The sequence below is a fragment of the Pinus tabuliformis genome, chromosome 5_2, assembly GCF_031772625.1.
Source record: "Pinus tabuliformis cultivar Carrire ecotype Pingquan chromosome 5_2, CPIR1, whole genome shotgun sequence".
Taxonomy (NCBI): Eukaryota; Viridiplantae; Streptophyta; class Pinopsida; order Pinales; family Pinaceae; genus Pinus; species Pinus tabuliformis.
The window spans coordinates 174,952,813-174,979,344 of NC_142306.1; positions in this window are offsets into that span (position 1 = coordinate 174,952,813).

Here is a 26,532-nt window from a genome sequence, read left to right on the forward strand (position 1 = left end):
GACTTGTATAGACCTACCCATGGTTTGTGGACCATGGGATTGTATAAAAAGGAGAGTCTTAGAGAGTCTAAGGGATAGAAGTAATGAAGAATAAATATGTAATGGGTCGTTAAGAGTAAGAATGAAGAAATCATAGAGTAGAAGAGAGGCTCTGCAACTATGTGCACAGAGGCCTAGAGTAGAGTCTGCAACTGAGTGCATCGACCCCTGTAGCTGAGTGCGCAAGGAAGTATTGAGTCTGTAAGAAGAAAAAAAGCATTAATAAAGAGATTATTCCAGAAATTCCTGTGTTTTGTCTATTTATTTATGTTATGACTGAATGTGCTATTATGTTATGACGAATGATGGGTTTATGAATTAATACTATATTGATGTGCGATTTTACATGAATTACATTGTCATATGAATGCAAGTAATAATAACTATTTACGCGAAGAATATCTTGTTGCATGTTAAGGTTATCAAACACTTAAGTCGATCTGGGTAAATACAGAACTAAGGGTAATTACAAAGGTGTGTAAGTGGTTGATTCACCTGTTTAGGGTCCGCGAAAGATAGTCGTAGACCTTTGCGAAGGTCTAGAGGTTGGTTAAAGGAATTTATATAGGTTTAGGGCATAAAACGACATCACTCTCATCTCTGGGTGTGGAAACTTGGTTCTAGCATCCCCCCATACTACTTTGGGTGAGACTTCAGTCCATGCTTCGCGGCTTGATCCTGAAAGGGCCAGTAGTGTAGGGATTTGTTTGGAAAACTTAACTCTGAACCTAGGTTAGGACCCCCTAAGCCAACAATGACCAACTGTGCTTTCTTCATATTATCACTTGTAATCTGTTGTGTTGTCCATACAACATCTGCGACAAACCAAAACTATTCGGTGTCTTCGCTTCCCACCCCTTTGAAGATCGACATCTTCATTGTGTTCACCATGTGGAATGGTTGATGCAAAGGTGGAGGTGGAGGTGAAGGTGTAGGTGTATGCGGCAGAGGTGGAGGTGGAGGTGGAGTGGATGGGTGAGGTATCCTTGGGATACCCTGACTTGCTATCTGCAGCGTGCTTTGCGGTGTACTCAGAATAGTTCCTACGTCATCGCTGGAAGAGATCCTAATAGCAGACTATATTCAGAGCTTGATTCTCCATTCCTTCTGAAGGGTTTTCCACTTCGTGTAGTCCCAAACATCAAGGTAATGACATAACCATTTTTTCACACAACAACATCTTAATCCAAGTCTTCAGAGATTTTAAATACTTACCTTGCGGTCCCTTGAAGAACTTGTACTCTGCTTCACTATAGCTAATGGTTGTATCAATCACGAGCTTAGTGTTAAAACTTACAATTATCATAAAGTTGAGATACATATGAATTGTTTTAAAGAATCTTTCATTATGATAAGCCACTAGATGTTTATGTTCAATGGGTACTGCATTGACAATATAGTCTAAGGTATCTATATAAGTGTCAAATTGTTATTATAGGTTTGGTTGAATAAGGGTTGATTACAAGTAGAGGTATTATTTTAAATCCTCAAATGAATTTTGTTGAGCATCAGCCTAAAAAATATAGATATTCTCTCCACCCTTAGTCACCCAACTCAAGGACCAAGAAATATGAGAGAACCCTAGCATGAACTTTTAGTAGAATTTAGTAAGGCCTAATAAGATATGGAATTCCATTAGTGTCTTTCAGGAACGTTAATCATGAATGACTTAGATCTTATATACATCCACAAGCACAACATATTTATCCATGATGTATCTCAAATAATAAATTATGTCATGTTGAATGAACACTTCCCTATAATAGCATATAACTTCTGTTTCTACAAAGTTATTGACACTTATTGGCTTTTTAGGTGCTTCTCCTAGATTCTACTAAATATGAGGATATCATAAAACTATACAACCACAAAGGAATTGGTAAATAGTCATAATATATTTTCCATAAACCTCGTGAATAGTTTTAGGGCCATTAGTTAAGTTGAAGGGCATGGAAAACAACTTGCAGATGCCTTCTTAATGGTTGTGTTCCATTCATCAAATTTTTATATTAAAACTTGAATATAGCTTGACTTTAGATCAATCTTATTGAAAACTTAGTTCCCTAGAGTTGATTGAGAATATCATCAATTTGGGGGATTGGATACAAGTTCTTGATAATTATTTTGTTTAGGGATTTGTAATCAATATGGAGTCACCATGTTACATTCTTCTTATGAAACAACATAATTTATCTCTCACAACGTATTATCTCTTGAATTTAGCATTTTACCTCCTTGTTATCTAAAAGAGAGTGTCAATATATTGGGCCATTAGGTAGAGGAGAACATGGTGTCAAATCAAATACTTCCTATATATAACATTGTAGAGGTACCTCTACACATGAGGTAAACATATCTTCGTATTTATCCATCATCTTGTCAATTTGCTTCTAATGTGTATAGATAAACCTTGTGTTAAGCCCTAGAAAAGCCCCATGTTAAATATATATATATATATATATATATATATATATATATATATATATATATATATATATATATATATATATATATATAACCTTTGGCTCATACATATATACATACATACATATATATATATATATATATATATATATATATATATATATATATATATATATATATATATATATATATATATATATATATATATATATATATATATATATAATCTTTAGACATCAAAATTTCGTGGAGACTGAAAAATAATATTGAAGTACAAATGGTTAAAATTTTATATGATGGTTTGTTATAGTTTCAAAGATATACTCTATAGAATTGATGTTTTTTATTTGTCTTAAAATTAGTTTCAAACGACTCATTATGGAAATTTCAAAATGTGAAATTTTTAAGGTTCTTAGGAGACATACTAAAGTACCTTAGGTAGAGTTTTTAGAATCAATCTGAAAAATTGGATACATGGAATGTTGTGTAAGCTTACTCTTGGCAAGGAGCCAAAAATCAACAATTTTTGGGAAAGTCATCATATGTTTCACTTGGCACATCAAATTTTCATCAAACCTATGGAACTATAGGGAACACATATTGGAGCACCAGAAGGTCTCAAATTTTAGATTTATATCAAGATAAAGACTAACCATCCAAGAAATATCCAAATTAGAGTTTGAAAGGAATGTGAATTACAAGTGTCATAACTTTTGATTATTGGTGAGCTTTGATATAAAGAAGTACTATTATTTTCTAATATTGAAAATGGGTCTACAAGAAATATAATTACTCTTCATAAAAACTCAAACACAACATCTAAAGAAACTAAAGAATTTGAATATAGGTCTCCCAATTAGGGAAGAAAGTTATTGAATTAAATGGTAGTATGTTTAAAAAGATGAATTTATTAAGTTTTCAAGAAAACCTTAAAATGGGAATGATGGATGGAATAGAAAAGAAGAAACAGTGAAATAAGGAAAAAATACAAACAATCCATGAGTTCCATGGGAATTATTCTCTCAAAGAGGCTTCCTAAAAGGGATATGGAGATCCAAGAAATTCATTAAAAAAGGAGAAAAATGGTATGGTGTTGGTGTTGTATTAGGTTCTCAATGGTTATAATCATTTGGAATTGTAGCCCTAAATTTTCAAAAAAAAATTATAAAATGTTCCTTAGAATGAAAGGAAATTGAGCTTAGAGGTATCCAAGGGAAACCCTCTAAAGTGATCATCTATAATAACATGACAAAATTACTCAAAAAGGGACATCATGGTGTAATTTCACAATTGTGCTCATTAGATGTTCAAACGTGTATATCCTCTAGTCTTGTAGATCTCTACATAATTGCCAACAACCATTCCAAGTTATTTGGAGATATGCCTAAGGATCTTCCACTTGCTCAATATCATGACCATGTTATTCATTTCCAAACTGGAAGTATACAATGTAGCATTAGGTCTTACATGTATCCATATGCATAAAAGACTGAGATTGAGTGTCTAATTCAAGAAATGTTATAGGTCGGCATCATTCTACTTAATCAATGTTCTTTCTCTTCACCAATGATGGTTGCTACATTAAAAAATGGTTCATGGTGTATGTGTCTAGATATAGTAAATTAAGTTATTATGGCCCCTATAAGGTGTTGGAAAGGATTGGAAGTATGTCTTACAATTTCGAGTTTACTCCATATTCATGTGTACATACTAGCTTCCATGTTTCTTTCTTAAAGAAGGTAATTGGTGACAAGATCCTAGTCCAAACTATTTTATGAGAGATTAGTGAAGAAGGGAAAATCATACCAGAATTAGAAACAATCCTTAAAGCAAGGATTACGTATTTGAAAAATTGAGTAGTTACTAAGTACCTTGTAAAATGGAATAAACTACTAGTAGAAGACACAACAACGAGATATGAGTTATTCAAGCAAAAAAAACTTGTAATTAGTCAAGTGTTCAGGAAAACAATTTTTTTGAAGGGAAGGGGAATTTTAATCCCTTAAAAAAGCCCCATGTTAACCATAAAAATATTTAAAGTCCTATATATTGAGATATTAGATATTGTTGTTAATTTTTTATGCAATCATGAACCTTTCATTCATTATAATTGTATTATTTGTCACACACACACACACACACACACCGAGGGTAGTTAACCTTAAGATCATTATATCTTGTCTTGTATTGTATTCATTGTAAAAGAAGGTTCCACCCTCAAAATGGATTGTATTTGTTGACCTATTATCATCTTTAAGGCGTAAGGTTCATAATAGTTCATAAAGACCTTGGTCATCATGGTGGTCTTCCATTCACTTTTTGATATAAATATGAAAATTTGAAATATTTTAGTCTCAAATTTTTATTTCATGTAATGGTTAGTAGTGATTAGAGAGGCCATGGTAGTTTGTGCTACCTCTAGTATCCTATAGAGATGACCTTTTGAAATAAAATTGAAATTATAAGGGATAGAGTGAAAAGAAACACAACACATACACATCAATATTTTTCCTAAAATAATATCACAAATTCAAGTGGGTAACCATCACACAATAACTATCTTTGAAGGGATTAATGTCATAATACATGAAACATTATTATCAATGTGATTGTCTCATCCCTAACTTGACCAATTGATGTTGTATGGTTGGGGGTGCAATTTCATTGGCAATGCCAACTTCTTGACACCCATTGTTGAGATCAAGTTCTTCTTGTTTTCATTATAAAGAATGAAATGCAATGGAGTCTCCTTCACCCACATCTGCAAGTGGAAGAAGTGCCCAACTTCTTCATTCTCCTCTAATTCCTCTAGCTAGTACTTTGTATGGTAGTAATGAGAACATTAGGTTTCATTTCTATGGTCTCTTTTTCCATCATTTGACTCATAATCATAGTTTGAAATAAGATCAAATTAAAATACTTTTTTCTTATCTAAAAACATTGTTTGGAATGGCATTCATCATTACTGTGCTAGTGAGTTTTTGGGTTTTCACACCACTTTCTAGTTACTATTCTTTTCATGTAGCTTAGAATAGTTGTATTGAGTTTGGTTACCCTTTCCTTATGATTTGTTTTAGTAGTTAGGGAAACCTTTACCATTAAATTTTTATGGATGATTTGTAGGTCCAAACTCTCTCTTACCCTTTTTCCTATATTTTTTATTGACCTTTATAGCAAACAAATAAATGAATCCTATTGAAGATATGTTCAAATCTACATTTCTATTTGGAAGTTATTATGTAGTCTAAAGTGGTATTTTATAACCAAGTGTTTCTCAAAGTCCTTGATACCTAATTTTGAACACAGGGTATGGAAGGCATTAGTGTACTTTAGCACCACCTAATATTTATTTTGGTGCAAATTTTTCCATCTTGCATGTTGGTCATCATAGTTTCCAATGGCGTATAATCCCTCTTCAATAAAATTAGGCCAAGTGGGTTATGTCCTAGTGTTTTAGGTTCATCTTTAGCATGTTGCACATAGAAAGTGTTCTGCCAATCTTTGACATGGGTAAGGGACGTAAAGAGTGTGGATGTGATCTTCTAGATGTTGGAAAAAAATTGGATAGAGTAACAACCCTCTAAGAAACTTAACTATTTCTCCAAAGCACCCATTTTTATCTTTCCTTCAAACAAAGGAATGCTAAAGTTAACTTGTACATTGAAGGGAATCATACTTATAATGTAATTACTCATGGATGGCGCCTTCATTACCATTGTGGGTCATGAAAGAATCTAGGAAAAAATTATACATCTTTTTCTAGTTTCACCCAATGGTTTCCTTCAGTAGCATCTTGGTATGATCACTTATTTTGTCATCTTTCTTCTTGTCTGCCATAGGAGGACATGGGTTGGTGAGGGAATTCTTCACCATGTTCAATTATTTTGAGGCCCAATTCCCTATACCTTGACCTTGTTGAGAACATGCATATAAAACTAACAAACATAAAATCACTTTAATATCACTCATCTACATTATATTGAGAATGAAATCAAGATAGTAATAATAGGAAGAATAAGATAAATATATTACAAAAAATACAATATTACAATGAAACTAAAATTCTATTAATGAATGCAATAGTGAAATTGTGGTATGCAAATCAATATATGCTAGTTGGAATAGTGGTAGTGTCTCTTTGATAATATATGTGTCGATATTTTTTATTCACAAAATTCCCCTTACAAGAAGTTGAAAATGTCTTTTTAACATAATTTCTAAAACCTCTAATAGGAAAAAATCCTAAGATATGTCAATGATTCCCTAAGGAGCCTAATTGATATGTCAACTTCCCCTAGATACAACTTTATCATACAAACTCCAATAGGGGCACCTTTTGGAAAATTACAAAGCTTATTTCAATCTCTATGTGTTTGTCCAACCTTGCAATCAAAGGTTTCCAAATCATGTTAATTGTGAAAAATTCATGGAAGTGCTTGAATATTGTGCTAGAAGTTCAAGATCTACAAAATTGTTGTAAAACTTGTAATATGTATGAGCATTTCTAAGTTGGTAATAGATTCAGGTGGCCACCTATATCCACCTGGATTTGAATCCATAGCCCAACATATAGACACCTATTGGGTTGATTCAACAAAACTCTTCATGTTGATAAATCCAAAGTACGTATGCTTCATAAAATATCTATAAATTGAATCGAGGTTACCCCACTATGCTAATAAAAAACCAATTATGAAGTGAATGTTGAAACAATAATGGACATGGCCTTTAGTTTCCTTGGTGTTGCTCCAAATAGTGTTAGTACTTGACATCACTGAAGCACATGTTTAAGGAACAATAATGCCCATATTTAATTTCAACTAATTAAAATTAAAAACACATTTTTGTTTTTCAAATAAATTTCAAATATTTATGAAAACATAACGCTCGTATTTCATTCCAAATAAATAATTTTAAAAGCACATTTTTTATTTTTCAAATAAATTTTAAAATATCTTACTAATATGAATCATTTTTACCATGCAACTTTCTATAAAATCTCAAAATCCCAAATTTTGTAATGCCTAATACTTCATCTCACATCCTACATATCCATTTCCAAACTTTAAAATAATTATGTAAAATTATTAATAACAATGAACATATAATGGAACTCACAAATCTTAATTCTATATCTCATACCTGCATACATTCACTTATATACCTCATACATTAAATACCCTTTAAACTTATCTTTTCCATACATTCAATATCCTTTAGACTTATTTTTTCCATGTAGCTTTATATTTAGCTTTGCCACGAAGATTTGGAATTGAAAGCCTACTAGCGTTAATCAAATTCTTGATCAAAACAAGAACAAGAACATTAGTTGTAACCCTGAAATGTGCATCTGAAAGTCACTCTATACATCAACTGTGTTTATGAAGCCATCTAGGAGATGAGGCACTCCTAGAGTGTACTTCAGATTAGAGAGAAATACACCATGAAAACTGAAAAAGTCAAATCCTATAGAGGGTGAAATATGTCAATCTGTACGCACAGTGACATCTGAACTATCCAACAGAAATATGTTGTGTATGTGGAAATCTCGTAAGTTGTATGTAACATCAGCAACGTCTTCTAGATATTTTTCATATGTCAAATCTGTTAAAGATGGACAAAGTTCTAGCAGCAAACTGTCTTTTAGAATGCACTTCTACTGAACATTTGCCTCTGTTTGGATAATGCAATGCAATTGTAAACTGCGTCGATACATGGTTAACTCTCCGCATGTGGAACAACTAAGTTGATTCATGAAAATTGTTCCAAATGTATCTGCAAGAAGTGAGCAATTGTTGCATATTGTAACAAAAGGTTCTGCATGTATATTTGCTATCGTCAACATTCCTTTAACCTGGTTCATGTTTCAGTACAGTTTTAGCGTTAGATATTGTAATAAAAAGTGCTAGGAGGACGTTAAATGAAGGAGCATAATTTAGGAGAACAATAAATAAAGAATTAGAATTTATATTTTGTGGACTATGAAACAACCTTTGTTGTTGACACAGTTAGTTTGCTCAGGTCTACAAGTACTATGTTCGAAGTGACGGTTGTAATGAAGGTGGATTTGCAAGTGCGTAGCGATCCATGTTCTTTTCCTCTGACAACATTCCGAAACAGCACCATTGGTGCTTCTTGTTTCAAAATTTGTTTTTGTATGGATTTGAAAATTGCTTGAAATGTACTGAAAAGATAAACCTGAATTGCAAAATGTACTAGTGTTAAATGTAATTGCTTTTAAGTAAATGTTAAAAAGTATAAATGATTGGATTTGTATATACCGTAGCTTTGTCTTTTTGAGATTGGCCATCCTTGATATTTAGCACATATTGACCGCCTATTTCTTTTGCAGCTGTTACAAGACCAACTATTGTGCCGATTGCGAATGCAGTTGTTGTGCTTGTGAGTTGGCTAATAGTGGTTGTCGGTACAAATGTGTATTGGGTACAGATGGCTGGGATTGTTTCTACGATGCTTTTGTCATGTAGAACTAATATGCACGTACAGTCTCCATGGTCATAGACTGTTTTGGGAGAGATCTTGAAATCTCTGATACAAATTCCCTGGCCGACTACAAGTTTGGGTTCAACAGTAGCAATGAGGTTATGTGGCACATTCAGTGTAATTGCCATATTCCCTTTGCTATCCACTAGGTCAGCACGTAACAATTGAATTCCCTGTATTTGATCGACCATTGTTTTATATATTACAAGAATTTCTCCGTGAAAGATTGTTCCGAGTTTCAGGCTTTTCAATTCCTGTATTGTGATCGGAGTACATAGTTGATGGTTAGCTGTTATTTCAGATTTCTTTTCTTGTTTCTGCCTGTAGAAAAATATTAAAAGAATTTGAATTAACATAATGTTTGTACTATAAAACTTGTAAGAATAGATTTAAAGGTTATTTAGTTACTTTTTATCAGTTTCTGAGACGTTGCAAGTCTCTGAGAGACTGCAAGCCTTTTTATCAGTTTCTGAGACGTTGCAAGCCTCTGGAGCAGTAACTTCTTCGTGTTGTCTTTTCATATTAGTTACCTGTACAACACGAGTACAAGCTATTAGGTTTACAAGCAAAATGTGTTCTATGTAATAATAAATTTGTGCATAATGTTATTCTATGTGTTGTTACATACCTAGATTAGTTTGCGCAGAGTGTTGCAAGGAAGCTGCAAGACATAGACTTTTAGTATGTCCATTGGAGATTGATATTGCTTGCATAACACAGAATTTGTTCGAATATGAAGTTTAGCAAATTGTAGAGAAACTTGTATATCAATGCTACATTGATTTTGCTACATGCTAAAACTGCTTTGTACTAAGGGTCGTTAGCGCTGTAGTAGTGCATAGAATATGCTATGATCAGACCAATATGCCCATGTTACATTTATTTCACATTGTTTTATAGGCAAAGTTGTCCAGATATGGTCTATTATTGTTTTTCGTTGCGGAGATAATTTGCTTGTTATTTCTTGTAAGTTTTCCATTTCCATAAATTGTACAAAGAGTTTGCTACAAGCTGTTTGTTGTTGTATGTCAATGTTGAAATCACCAATAACTAAAAAAACACAATTAGTATATGTAGTTTGCGATTTTGCTTCCTTAATTATTTGCATTATCGTGGATACTTGTTCAAATGGTGCTGCATAAATGTTCATTAAGCAAATCGGCCGTTGAAAGTACATGTCAATTAGGGTAAGCTCTGTTTTGTTTTTGCAAAATGTCTTTGTTGCTTTAATAGATATTTTTTTGTTTATGCAAGTAAGAATTCCATGTGTAGAATGTGCAATGGCAAAATTGAATGATAAGAATTCTTTGTCTATTGGTGGAATGTACAAATGAGTTTCTTGAAAACAGAGAATCATATTGTCCATTAAGTCATTGTGATGAATCACGTCACTAAGATGTGCACGTAGACTACGTGTGTTTAGGCTTGCAATTGATAAAACATCCTTGTTATCAGATTTCTTCTTTGTGAATTCTAGTTTCCATGCACCAATTGTTTCTAGCCGTGCCATTTCATTGATTATCTTGTTTTTGACATGGAAGTTTTGCTGTGTCAATTTGTTAATCAAGTATAGTGAGTCGATAGTTCTAACACGTGATAATGCAGTGTAGACTAGACCATGTTTTGTGACACCAGTTGGGTCAAATGCAAGTTGATCTAATGTCAACCCTTGTGTTCGGTGTATTTTTCGTGCACAGGCTAATTGGATTGGAAATTGTTTTCGAATTGTAATTTGTAATTTGTTACGGGACATTGCTAGCGATTTTGCAATTCGAAAGATTGGTGTCCAATTTGGCAATATATTTATGTCGTATAGTTGTTTGAATTTGTTTCTTTGTTGTTTCCCAGTTTCTGTGTCTGAAAATTCTATCCAGACAATGTCGGGTCTGTTGTTATTACATGAATAGGATTTGAAAATCCCTTCAGCACCATTAACCAATCCATCGTTTGTATTGTAATTTCCTACATATAGTTCAACTAACATGTTTTGTTTAACTGTAATTGTTGATGGCAATGAGATTGCTTTATCAAAAGCAAAATAACTCGATCTAGGAATCTCGTAGTTGTCAATTGCAACGAGCATTATTTGTTCCCCCTTTGTTAGTGAAAGTAGTTTTGCATTGTGATTATGGACATCTTTGTTTCGATAGAAAATGTATGGGAAAATTGGGCTTAAAGGTGTGATGCTATAGCAGTTATTGTTTACATAAGCAATATCTTGATCTGTTTGCATGTTTAATCTCATCCTATTTAGTACATCAATGAACAATGGGTCTTTTTGGTGCATCGCTGTGTGCAATTGATAACATTTTATTTTCTCTGGCCAGAAGTCGTATGGAATTGTGTTTTTGTTGATTTTTGGGTTTTCAAAGATCAGAGAGTCTCTGACTGGGTTTGCCTGGTAAAGATCACCAGAGAATATCATGTCAACATTACCAAAGTATGAAGTTGGTGTGTGTAAGATTTGTCGGAGTCGCTTATCAATTTGATATAGTGTTGTTGCACCAACAAGCGATGCCTCATCTATGAGGAGTACACACAATTGTTGGAAATGCTTTGATAATGTGTCTAATTTTTCATTGTTTAGTGAGGGGCAATATGCCTTGTTAAAGGGAAAATAGAATACATAATGCAATGTCACACCACCAGCATTAAAGGAAGCTTTGCCCGTGTATGCAGTGATTATTCCTATTAGTTGTGACGGATTATAAGGCAATGCCACATTGTGTATGCGTACTAAGGATTGGAAGATTTCCTTCACTGTGTGTGTCTTTCCTGTTCCTGCACCTCCTGTTAATAACAAATAGATTAGTTCATCTGGTCTGTACAATTTTCTTGTTATAACATCAGTAACTATGCTTGCTTGTTCTTTGTTTAATTGTCGCATTAATTCATAGTACTCTACGTCTTCAAGTATATGTGGTTGTTTGACGATTTCATATGGCTGTGTAAATCGTAGAGAAAACTTCTTTGTATCTTGGAAATGTTCCAAGTCATTTTGGAAGTCATAGTTTTCGTATTTGTCATCTATCGATTTGTTAAATGTTATAGTTTCTGTTTCATTTGATTTCAAACTATCTATGTCGAATATTTGTTCAGTTTCTATTTCTACTGTGTGCATTGCGTCATCTATGTCACCCCATGTAGTTGTTGTAGCAAATTTGAACTTTTGTTCATTTTTCTTGACTATTTCTTCGAATGCAAGATATGCAGATTGCCAACTTGTGTGATGTTGCTTAATTGCAGTTTCACTTACTCGATAGGGATAGTATAACATTAATTGCTCTCTACAGTGATTTTCAATGTCCTTGTATTTGTTATATCTAACAGATCGAATGACATATGGTCTACTTGATTTTCTATGTTTTTGTCCTTTCTTTGTATAACTAGATGCAAATTCTACCAAGCATACAAGTTCAATAGCTATAGGCCGTAGAACATAGTAGTCAATAATTGATGGGCACATTATGTCTTCTGAGTCATCTGCTTCCTTTTGCAGGTCTTTTTTTCTTTTAAGAACAAATGCATGATCATCGACAGGAGATGTGTTAATGAATACACACTTTCGTGAACTACAGTTTAGCGGAAGTGATAACACAATATGCATTGCTTGTTGTGCAGACATTTGTTGCAAGTTGACCAGAGCTTTCCCTAAAGAACTAATGGTATTTAGGATATCAGATTTTGTTTTCACATGATCGTCGCATATGTTTTTAAATGTTCTTGTGAGTGTTTTATCTTCTTTTGTCATATAGTAACTGCAATACATTGCAGCTGCATATGAGTCAAGTACAAATTGGGAATCAGTGTTTGCAATCCAAACTCCTGGAATATGTTTTGCGAAGATATTTGTCCAGGTGTCAACTAGTTTTCTTTGCAATAAGAGTGTTGTTCAATTTAGTGTACATTGGATAGCATGTATGTATTCATTGTGTACTAGTCCAAGGTTGGCCAAAAAGCTATCAAATGTATCATTTTCATTGTATCTTGTGTTGTTTATTGTTTCAAAGATTAGCTTTGCATGCGCTTTTGTTTTATCACTATCGAATTCAAGAGGCTCAAGTATTTTTGTTGCTTTAATCGGTGGTATTGGGAAATTAAATCTGCAATTAGAATTTGCATGCTTCCTACAACTTTTTGTGTGACAATGGTGTTGTAGAGCTCTAAGTTCCTTTGCAAGTAGGAGTGAATTAGTTGACAAGTAATTGTCAACGAATTGTTCGACTTCAATATTTGTATTTTGACCATAGATTGGTGCAGATTTTATCCAAAGTAAACCATGTTCATGTTCACTGCCCCGGTTTTGGAATTCAGTTACATAGAAGTGGTCATTGAGCTCTCCATAATACTTGTGATCATGAGATATCAATTGATGTAGTGCGTCCCTCCTAGATCTATAGTAACGTACACAAGTAACAGGGTCGTTTCTTATTAATGAGCTAGGTTCATTTTCATCGAGTTCATTTGTGTTTGGTCTTCTAGTGTTTTGTTTTATGTGTCTCAATGCATGCATTAAAGGATCCCAAAGATGCTCTGCACTGCTAAAGGAGACAAAGAAAGTGGGTGGTCCTAGTTGTCGTATCATTGCATAGAGTTTGTTCCGTATTTGCTTGTGGTAGTCAGGTGAGGTACGAATTGTTTTTAGGTCCATGTACCCAATGTCAGAATTTAAAATACGATCTAGGTTCAGTTTTGACTTAACGTCTTTTGCAACTAGTTTTCTACCTTTCAACTGCCCTTTTCTAATTCTAATCCACATTGTATTCAAGACTTGATTTATGATAATGCGAATTGCTTTATAAAACAGGTTTGTAGTATGATAAGCAAAATCGTGGTTTTTATGCAGCACTTCCCAGTGACAAATCTTTTGATATGTAAAGTTTTTGGAGATGTCAGCTGGGCGTTTGTTGCCATAGAAAAGCGATGGGAAACTCATTTCTTCTGAGTACTTATCTTTGAAGATTCCTAATGGCATGTATCCGGTAGCAGGTGCAATGTTAATTTGTTTATTTACAAGGTCATGGACATTGTGTGCATCAATGAATCCATGGAACAATGTTTTTGTCGTTGGTTCATCGTTTTCTTGGTTATCATGTTCGCTATCTTCAGCTTCACTTGAACTTTGATATGCCTCTTGGTTTTGTAGGAATGCCTCTTTCCAATTGTCATTTATGGTAGCGTTCTCGAGCTTGTAAAGCATCCTTTTGCATAATTGTTTTAATGCTTTCATCACTTTGTGAACTCGAACTCGACCAAATGCATAAGCACTTTTGAATCTTAAACTCTTTTTGAGAAAAATGGCAACCGTGTCAGTGTCTTTTATAGTTCGAGGCAATGCAGATTGAATTCTCGAAATGTTCGTGGGGACATTGATGACTCCTCCAGTTAAGCCTAGTTGCGGCTTCTTATGTCGATGGCCCATTTCTTTTATTTGCAAGAAGGGCAATCTTAATGAAACTAGTCTTTCTTCTAGTTCAGTGAGTTGTGTGAGTGTTCTAGTGGCATTGTTTCTTCTTATCTGTTTAGGAACTGCATATTTAGTGATTGTTTCATGTTCAATTGCTTTTTTGTAGTGCTTACAGATGTAGCAATTTTCAACACGAGATTTAACATTCTCGAAACTAGTTGATAGTTTCCTAATCCTATTTTGTCTTGCTTGATTTGATTGTTTCACAAAGCAAATGTCTCTTTTGAAAAACGTTGTTTCACATGATGAACAATTGAAAATAGGTGTGTCAGTTACTTGTCTTTGATATATTTGATCAAACTTTGATAATTCTGTTAATTTGTTCATTGATCTTGACTGAATCGACAGGCCTGATTTTCCTGATTTCTTTGATTGTGCTGAAAGATCCTTTGATCTTGTTGCAAATGGATTGTATTCCATGTTTTCTATGACTATTTCTTGTTTCATTGTTGTTGTGTTGAATGCAAGTCTTATTTTCTGCGTTTTCAATTTTTTCCAAATAATGCCTTTAAGCAAACGCAAAGATAAATTTTTTGTCTCTTTGCCTAATGAGCAAGAAATTACAGTTTCTGTTTGTGCATTGTTTCTAATATGTTTTTTCAAGTTTCTAAGTGATCGAAACCTCAGTGTCTCAGATTTTCCTGATTTCTTTGATTGTGCTGAAAGATGTTTTTTCAAGTTTCTAAGTGATCGAAATCTCAGTGTCTCAGATTTTCCTGATTTCTTTGATTGTGCTGAAAGATCCTTTGATCTTGCTACAAATGGATTGTAGTCCACGTTTTCGATGACTATTTCTTGTTTCATTGTTGTTGTGTTGAATGCAAGTCTTATTTTCTGTGTTTTCAATTTTTTCCGAATAATGCCTTTAAGCAAATGCAAAGATAAACTTTTTGACTGTTTGTCTAATGGACAAGAAGTTAAAATTTCTGTTTCTGCATTGTTTCTAATATGTTTTTTCAAGTTTCTAAGTGATCGAAATCTCGGTGTCACTAACATCTTCTGTGTTTTCTAGAACTACTTGTTGTTTCATTGTACTCTTGTTATATTGAATGCCTATCTTTTGCCTTTTCAAATTTTTCCGAGCAATGTCCTTAAGCACATGCAAAGATAAACTTCTCTTGTGCTTGTTTAAATGACAAGATGGTTTTAATTTAGTTTGAACAAATTGACATTTTGTTTCAGATTGTGTTTCAGTGTTGTTCTTTGAGGAATTTGATGAATGAAACATTACAATCTCCTCAGTATTTGTGGCGGTTGCTATGTCAGATGTTCTAGCGTTAGCTAGAGATATCTTTATTTCACTTGTATCTTCTTTACTTGGAAGAAGACATGTTTCTATGTTATCTTGTTTACTGCATAAGTTCATTTGTTCATATGAGGTGTTTGTTTGTTGTTGGAAGGTACAATGCATTGTAGATTGCCTACGAACCAAAGGTTCGAAGTGCCCATTCAAAGGATCCTCGTCATGGAATAATATGTCAAGAGTATTTGTTTTAAGACTTGAATTGAAGTGCAAATAAATTCTCATCTTTGTTTTGGACCAAACCCTAATTGGAATTTTCAGCCAATTTGAGAGCCAGTGGATACAGAAAATATCTCCCCATAAACCTCTAGATCCTAGGGGTATATTGTTTGAGGCAGGTCTAGCCATTTTGTCTAAATAGATTTCACGGTTGCTAATGTTATGCATTTCTTTAAGTGACTCTTCATGCAGTTCATGTTCATAAGACAAAATTGCCTCTCTATCTTGTTTTTCAAGACAGTGTCTAAAATACTCTATTGTTCCTTTTCTTAGCTCTACTGATGTGTATTGAAAATCTAGCAAAAGTTCTAAACTATCGAATAAACAGTCTCCAATTAGATATGAGAAATTGTTCACACGAAATAAGTGATGCTTTTGCAAGACTAATTCCAAATTGTGTTTCTCAGACATAGCAGACATGTTTCTAAGTGACCGAAATCTCAGTGTCTCACTAACATCTTCTATGTTTTCTAGAACGACTTGTTGTTTCATTGTAATTTTGTTATACTCAATGCCTATTTTTTGTCTTTTCAAATTTTTCTGAGCAATGTCCTTAAGCACATGCAAAGATACACTTCTCTTGTGCTTGTTTAAGTGACAAGATGGTTTTGATTTAGCTTCAATAGATTGACATTTTGTTTCAGGTTGCGGTTCAGTATTGTTCTTTGAGTTATAGTTTGTTGTTGAAAGGTACAATCAATTGTAGTCTTCCTACGAACCAAAGGCTCGAAGTGCCCATTCAGAGGATCCTCGTCATGGAATAATATGTCACGAGTATTTGTTGTAACACTTGAATTGAAGTGCAAATAGACTCTCATCTTTGTTTTGGACCAAACCCTAATTGGAATTTTCAGCTAGTTTGAGAGCCAATGGATACAGAAAATATCTCCCCATAGACCTCTAGATGCTAGGGGTATATTGTTTGAGGCAGATCTAGCCATTTTGTCTAAATAGATTTCACGGTTGCTAATGTTATGCATTTCTTTAAGTGAGGCTTCATGCAGTTCATGTTCATAAGACAAAATTGCCTCTCTATCTTGTTTTTCGAGACAATCTCTAAAATACTCTATTGTTCCTTTCCTTAGCTCTACTGACACTACAACAAAACCAGTGATTAGCGTCCCTTTTTACTTCTTTTTTTGCATCTAGAGCCCATTTTTGGTGCTATTTGCATCCATTTATCAAATATGGTGCAAAACTTGACACAAAATTTGCATCAAGTTTTGCACCAAATCTTACACCAAGTTTAGCACCAGGTATTGCAATAGGTTTTGCACCACGTTTTGCACCAAATTTTATGCCAAGTTTTGTGTCATCCTTTGCACCAGGTTTTGCATCAATTTTGGCATCTATTTTTGTTTGACATACTTTTGCATCCACTTTTTGCACCTACACTTGCATCAACTTTTGCATCGACTTTTGCATCCTTTTTTAAATCATTTTTTGCATCCATTTTTTCATCCATTTGTGCATCACTTTTGCGCCACGTTTTACATCGAGTTTTGTGTCTAGTTTTGCATATAATTTTGCATCTACTTTTGTTGCATCCACTTTTCCATCTTGTTTGGCATCCATATTTACATCCTCTTTTGCATCTATTATTGTACCCACTATTGCATCTAATATTTTTGTGCCACAATTGGCGCCTAGTTTGGCACCTCCTTTTGCACCCACTTTTGATTATAATTTTGCATCCACGTTTGCATCCTCATTTGCATCTAGGTTTTCATCAACTACTACATCTATTTTCGCATCCCTTTTTGTATCCAATTTTGGACCAGGATTTGCATCGGGTTTTGTGTCTCGTTTTGCATCTACTTTTGCATCGACTTCTATTGCATCCACTTTTGCATACAATTTTGCATCCACTGTTACACCCATTTTAAATTTCACTTTTTGCATCCCTTTTTACATCTTCATTTGCATCATACTTTGATTCTTTTTTTTCATCTATCATTACATCCACTTTTGTTATGCCATAATTTGCACCATGTTTTGCACTCACTATTGTATCCACGTTTGCTTCCAATTTTGCATCCATGTTCACATCCTCTTTTGCATCAAATATTGCATCTATTTTTGCATCCACTTTTGTGTCAGGTTTATGCATTGGGTTTTGCATCTCGTTTTGTATCTACTTTTGCATCTACTTCCATTGTATCCATTTTTTTCATCCAATTTTGTTTTGCCTGTTGCATCAATGTTTGCTTCCACTTTTACATCCATTTTGCATCTTATTTTGCATATTTTTTGTCTATTGTTACATCCACTTTTGTTGCACCATATCTTGGGCCTACCATTGCAATCACATTTGCTTCCACGTTTGCATCCACATTTGCATCCTCTTTTGTGTTCAAGTTTGCATAAGATATTGTGTATGTTTTTGCATCCCCTATTGTATCCACTTTTGTTTCATCCATTTTTGCATCTACTTTTGTGTCCGTTGTTGCATCCACATTTGTTTCACCACATTTTGTGCCAAGTTTTACACCTACCATTGGACCCATGTTTGCTTCCACTTTTGCCTTCATGTTTGCATCCAAGTTTGCATTGACAACTGCATCTACTTTTGCATCCACTTTTGTGTTAGGTTTTTCATGTTGTTGTGCATCTACTTATGTTGTATCCACTTTTCATCCAATTTTACTTCTATTGTTGCCCCCATTTCTATGTTCGCTTTTGCATCCCTTTTCCAACACTCATCATATTTTCTGCATTGATGATATTCCTTATGGCATTGACAATTATGAACAATTGATGACAATGTCAATAATATTGACAATGATGAAAATGAAGATGATGGCGATGACATGAATTGTGATTATGATGATAAAGACGATAGTCGTTACAATGACATTAATGATGATGATGGCAATGATTATGATGATGACGACGCTAATGACCTTGGCGAATCTTCCCAATTTTAGATGTTGTCATTGTCATAATCATAAGCATTATCTTTGGTGTCATCATCATCATTTTCATCTAGGTCATCATCAAAAACAATAATGGCATGAATGATGATGATGATTACAACAATGTTGATAGAAATTACATTAATGATGATGATGGGGATGATAAAAATGACAATGACGATGATAATGGTGGTGATGATGATGATCATCGATCATCTCTCAAAAATAGAGTTGTTATTTCTCTTACGTATATCAATGTGTCCTAAACAACCCTTTTCTAGCACTGATCACATTTTTTGGGTTGATGATATTTCTTACAACGTCTATAATTATAAACAATTGCAAACAATGTCCATAATGATGATGATGATGGAGCTGATAATGATGGCATGAATGGTGATTATGATGATAATGTAATGATGGCAATAACAATGACAAGGATGATGGTGATGATGATGACAATGATTATGATAATGAGAATGAACAATTACTAGTTTCACTACCATCTTCTGGATACATATTACTATCATACTTTTTAAATTTTTTGTCTCTCTTGAGGTATCTTACTATAATGGTTTTGTCAACACTAGAAAGATATCTTGTTGTAATGGTGGTTCTAATGTTAGCACTAGCAAAGTTTTTGTTAAATTTTGGTTAAAAAAAATCAATTTATGCAATTATTTTGACAATCTATGTAAAAAAGTAAATAACATCCAATTATTTTGACTGTAGTCCCATTGATTATCATGAATTCAGTAGTCTGAAGACCATCTTCTACATACATATTATTATTAAACTTTTTGCATTATATCCCTCTTATATCTTGTTGTAATGGCAGTATTAGCACTAAAAAAATATCTTGTTGTAATGGTGATGTTAGTATTAGCACTAAAAAAATCACTAAATTTTGGTAAAAAAAAGTTTATCATTTATTTATTTTTAATTTGGGAAATTTTTGTTTTTATTTTTTTTATTTTTAATTCTATTTTTATGTAGTAATATTTTTTTTGGCTGAATTTTGGTAGTAACTAGTTTTTGGTCGAATCATATGTATTAACCATGTTCTTTATGCTACAAGTCTAATTGTTGGGACAAAATTGCTCTTTCAAATAAGTTGCAAAAGCTATTTTACATCCATTGTTGCACCCATGTTTACACCCACTTTTACATCCCTTTTTGCATCCTATTGTTCATCTTCATTTGCTTCTTTTTTTGCATCTATCATTACATCTACTTTTGTTGTGACAAAATTTGTTCCATGTTTTGCACATACTGTTGTACCCACGTTTGCTTCCAATTTTGCATCCATCTTCACATCCTCTTTTGCATAAAATATTTCATCTATTTTTGCATCCACTTTTGTGTTGGGTTTTGCATCTCATTTTGTATCTTCTTTTGCATGTACTTCCATTTCATCCATATTTTGCATCCAATTTTGTTTCTCATGTTGCACCCATGTTTGCATCCACTTTTACATCCCTTATAGCATCTTGTCTTGCATCTAAGTTTGCATATTTTTTTGTGTCTATTATTACATCCACCATTTTTGTGCTATTATTTGTGCCATATCTTATGCCTATCATTGCAACCCACATTTTCTTCCACTATTGCATCCATATTTGCATCCTCTTTTGTGTCCAAGTTTGCATCAAATATTGTTTATGTTTTTTGCATCCCATTTCGAATTTACTTTTACATCCAATTTTGATTTGTCTAGTTTTGCAACTAATTTTGTGTTCACTATTGCACCCATGTTTGGCCCATGTTTACATCCCTTTTTTCATCCAAGTTTTCCTCCTTTTTGCATTCAAGTTTGTGTCCCTTTTTTTTTACATTCATTGGAGTATCCACATTTGTTTCACCACAATTGATGCTAAGTTTTATGCCTACTATTGTGCCCATGTTTTCTTCCACTTTTTCATCCATGTTTGAGTCCTATTTTGTGTTCAAGTTTGTATGAACTATTGCATCTACTTTTTCATCCACTTTTGTTCAATTTTTCTGTCTTGTTCTGCATCTACTTATGTTGTGTCCACTCTTCATCCAAATTTACGTCTATTTTTAGCCCCATTTTTTTGTTTACTTTTGCATCCATTTTCCAACACACATCATATCTTTTGCATTGATTATATTTCTTATGACATTGAAAATTATGAACAACTGATTGTGGAGCACCTGGAAGGTATGCTTTTTGATAAGTAATCTAGTGGTTTTTCAAATACTATTTCTAATCTTTTCTGCATATTGAGCCTAAAAACATAAGGGTTTTGGTAAATTATGTGAAAATGGACAAACGAATCTCAATCACTAATAATCGATGTTTTCTATGCAGAAGGACGCGGAAATAGGGGATTATCGAGTAAAAACGAGAAGCGCAAGGAAAGTAACTGCTGCCCCGTCGACAGGAAACCGGATGCAGACAAGATCAAGTAAAATTGGAGCCGAATAATCCAGGAAAAGAGCGCAGGATACCGTGACGGAGAACGCAAGAGACCTGAACGATTAGCGAATCCCTCAGGATCTTCGATCCTGAGGGATCGCTGCTTTAAAGCTTATCTTTTGTATCTAGACATCTCCGTCATTTATGTTATATAAAGGTACCACGCCATCGAGCGTGGGGGGACGACTGTTATTATAATTATAAACTCGGAACGATTTTGATCACTGAGCTTTTGTAAGATCTGATTTTGTACACTTTTGTTATGCAATCAATATAAAGGATTTGGTGTTCACTTCGTTTCTGTATCTGAAGTAACTCTAAGCAGTGTACCATCATAGCCAAGGGCCCAGCTCCGACGGTCACTTGCTGTTGTATCATACGGTGATTTGTGTGGTTTGCTTATTTCTTTCATTACAGTAATCCGATATATCTTTGCTATGATAGACTATGCTTCTTAATTAATATTTGAATCTGAATAAGTTCTTTGATTCACGTCTCTGTATTACACAAACTGAATCTATTCGAATTGCATTCATTTCTACAGCAAGTTATTGGTATGAATGTTATCATTATTGGATTCATATGAAATAAGTACTTGTGAGACTTGAAGATAATATCACTTTGTTCAGAAACATAGTCGCATCATACATTGCTCTCGGATCGCTACAGTAGTATAGACCGTGTACATACTTCGGGGTTGCTGTTCCATTTGGAGTTGCTGTTCCATTTGGATTTGCTGTTCCATTTGGAGTTGCTGTTCCATTTGGGTTTGCTGTTCCATTTGGGTTTGCTGTTCCATTTTATATGATTGACGTTTCCTGTTTATGATAGTTTGTTGTTCCATTTCTTTACTGTTGTCCCATTTCTTTACTGCTGTTCCATTTCATTACTGTTGTTCCATTTTAAGAATTGTTGTTCCAGTTTACTTTCGCCAATTTGCTTTCGCGTGATAGCAGGCCTAAGGCTGTCGTGAGCCCAGCAAGACGCTGCCTAGCTCCCTGACCTATAAGCCCATGCTTTGGTTTTCTTTCTTTATCAGTTTCTAAAGGGAAGGGTTATTGGTTCCGTACCCTTGACTGATCATTTGCCTTGTGTGATTTCAATTCCTGAATTGATTTAGTTACAGCTTAGTGTTTATTTCCTTTCAAGTCATTAGAACGCTATACTACCGAGCACTACTTGGACAGAACAGCCTCGGATTGAGTTACTCCTTGAAAGAACAAAACGATCCCGGATTGACTTAATAATGTGGAATAATTGGTGGTGTGAGAGACCCTAGTTATAGCTCTACATTTTGGTGCCGTTGCCGGGGAAGGGGTAATAGCCATTTGTCCTTTATAGAGTAGTGCGCAAATCTGCTAGGAGGGAGTTGGATTTTAAAAACGGAAGGTAAGAACCTGCGTACGGAGCATGTAAAAGCCCTGCTCCACCGTCCGCTCTCTTAGTAGAATTGCTGGTTAAATAGGATTTAGCAGTTTAATTGGAGTGCATGACTAAGTAGAAAAAGTTAGAAAAAGATCAAAAGCCTCCATCCAAAGCTAAGGGGCCGGTGACCCTTGGACGAAAAACCTTCATAGATGAAATCTATAAGAAAGCCGACTCTCAGCCATCAGTAGGGTATAAGAAAGTCAATTCTAAACAGCCTACTAGTTCCCTTCAGGCCTCGGGATCACCATCCGAAGCCTTTGCTGAGGTGCACAGTCGAACAGAGGAGCAGGATTTTCAAGAAATTGAAAATTTGACTCCTGGACCATTGCACGAAGGGACCTAAAGTAACCTTTGTGAAGGAGAAGGAGAAACAGGGGAAGTTGAGGAACCTAGATCTCCTATTGAATTGAACCAGCCTTTGAATAGCCCGGACAAGGGAAGCGCTGTAAAAATCCTTGTTGAAGGAATTCATTCACCGCAGACAGTTGGGGCCATTATCATCCCTGATCAAGGGAGTGGTGTCAAGACAATCCCTGTTAAGACTACCCCTCCTCAACCAAGGAACACTCTCTTGGAAATTCCTGAAGATTACTGGCATATATTCGATCCCATGGCGCAGAACCAGCCAAACACCCAGACCTCCACATTGCAATATCCGATAGTAGATTCTGCAGCAAATGCGCCCATGAAAGCCATCCCTCTCCAGCATATTCCCACATTTCATGGCCTCACATCAGAAGATCCGGACGCCTTCTTGTTTGAATTTGATGTATTATGTAGAGGATACGATTACACCACCGACCCCCAGAAACTGAAATTGTTCCCCTCTACATTAAAAGGGGCTGCGTTGAGATGGTTTATGGGCTTAGGTGGTGGGGTTATTAACAATTGGGATCAAATGAAAGAAGCCTTTTTAAAGAAATACCAAGATTACTGTAGATCGAGGGAATTAAAAGATGAAATCTTTCAAATGTCAGCCAGACCAAACGAAACCTTAGAAGAATATGTGGAACGTTTCCAATATAACTTGCAGAGATCCCCTTATGCATCACTACCTCTGCCAGATAACGTGTTGAAAACTGCATTAATTAGAGGTATGAGAGAGCAATGGATCGAAACGTTAAACATCATGGGGAAAGGAGACATTTATCAGGAAAATTTTGCTGATATTATTGATCTGTGTATCAGGAGCTCAAGAGGCAGCACGAGGATAAAACCAGCGGAATATGATCGCTTCCCCAGAGATAACAGAACATTAACAGAGGGAGTAACACGGGTAGAACTTGGAAATTTGCTAGAAAATTTTAAAACTGATATCCTGGGAACACTAACTACACAACTTGACATTGTGCAGGCTAAACAAAAGCAAGCCAAGGCAGAGCAAAATCTAGCCATCTTTTGCCCACGATGCAGGAAGAAACACAGCCACAAAGAATGCCCGCTGGATACAGTCCAAATATGTGCTATCTGTACCAAGGACCACCTGACCGAAAGCTGCCCTTCACTGCCTGGTTTGAAGGCAGTATACAAAGAAGCAGAAGAGGAGTCAGAACCAGCATATTTTGTTAACCAGCGTCGCCAATGGTAGCCTAGGCAACTAGGTATGTTTTCAGACCCCTCCTCTTCTTTTCAACCCCCGCAGTTCAGTACTCAGCAGCAGAACATGTGGCAAAATCAGTCCCAATCCCCGTTTTCACCTCAAATGTTTCCTACTCCAAATCCTTGGATGTCCCAATTTGGTTGGCCAAACTGCCCTTATCCTCCACCATATTGGCAGAATAGTTCCTATCCTCCACAGTGGACCCCTTCCACTTCGCAAAGCTCATCCTGGCAGACAAGCTGGCCAAGACCGACATATCAGCCAGCAGGATCAATACCACTCCCTCAACCAACTCTGCCAGCTTTACCACAAAATCCCCAGTCTAATTGAGACCGCAACTCCCAGCCCAACCCAATCCCAACCCTAATAATAGGCCAGTCCAATCTATTCAAATCATAGACACATCAGAGATTGAGTCTGACCTAAGGGAGTGCAACGATCTTCAGTTAAGATCGGGACGAATAGTAGAAACAGAGGGAGACAAAATGGTTCATATTGAAAATCAGTTACCTGTAGAACAACCCCCACAACGGGAGGATGAAAACAAAGAGCAAAACAATAAGCAAGCAAGCACATCCTCTCCTCCTTTCCCAGAACGATTAGTCATATCTCGACCTATACAACCTCCAGACTTTGACATTCTGGGAGAATTACAAAATCTGTATATAAAGATTCCATTCCTCCAAGCTATACAAGATATTCCTATATATGCGAAAACCATAAAGGAATTATGCATCAAAAAATCAAGGAGGAATACAAATACTAACCCTAGAGTCCAAGTAGTTGGTACCTTATCCGACCTATTATCAGGAAAGGAGACACCTATCAAATATGAAGATCCCGGGAACCCAATTGTGACCGTTCAAATCTATGGCCAAACCCTGACTAACGCTCTAGTCGACCTGGGAGCTGCAATCAACATTTTGACAACCTCCACCTGCCAAAAGCTTGGCATTACGTCAGTAGAACCTACTTCTACTCTGTTAGAATTGGCAGATCGATCTGTAGTTCGACCAGAAGGTACTCTGAATGATGTCATGGTTTCCGTAGATTCATGGGAGTATCCCACAGATTTCCTGGTAATTAATCCTAAAACCCGACTAGATGGACATCCGTTAATCCTAGGCAGACCCTGGCTTGCTACTGCCGATGCCTACATTGGCTGCCGGCAGGGAAACATGACTATAGCTAAAGCACCCGATGTTAAAAATTTAATTCTGTACCCTCCAGCTCAGCCAAGCCTGCCAATGATTAAAACTAACCCTTATCCTGTATCATATCTCTCTAACAATATTAGATCTCCATTAACTATACAGAAGGCGTTAGATTTCAAAGATCAAACAGAGGACGACGCCATTAACAATTTTATTAGTCAAACTGAAGCTAGAAAACATATGCAGTGTCTTATGATAGAGGCAGCATTTGACAATGAGCTAGAAGAAGATCCCTTAAAAGATCCGCATGATCAGACAATACCAGTAACTGCTGTTGCTAATACTAAAGTAGTGGAAATTGAACCTGGTAAAACTCTGAATATTAACGCCAATTTTACACCAGATCAAGAGATAAAACTTGTTAATCTGTTACAAAAATACAAAGATGCATTTGCGTGGGATTACCCCGACATGAAGGGGATTGATCCTCAATTATGCACCCATCACATCTATATAGAGAAAGACGCAAGACCTGTCCGTCAGCCACAAAGGAGACTCAACCCGCACCTAAAAGAGATAGTGAAAGATGAACTTCAGAAGCTCTTAGATGTTAACTTTATTTACCCTATCTCTGACAGTAAATGGGTCTCTCCCCTTGTGGTGGTACCAAAGAAAAACGGAAAATGGAGGATCTGCGTCGATTACAGGGAGTTAAACAAGGCTACACAAAAGGATCACTTTCCCCTCCCATTTTTAGATCAAGTATTGGACACGTTAGCAGGGAAGAAATTTTTCTCCTTTTTGGTTGGCTTCAGTGGATATAACCAAATCCAAATTGCCCCTGAAGACCAAGATAAAACTACCTTTACGTGCCCTTGGGGAACGTTTGCCTATCGTGTATTACCCTTCGGCCTATGTAACGCCCCTGCTACATTTCAAAGGGCTATTCTCAGTATTTTTGCAGATCTAATAAACGATGGACTTGAGGTGTATATGGATGACTTCACACCGTATGGGGATGAATTTGATCCAGCTCTGG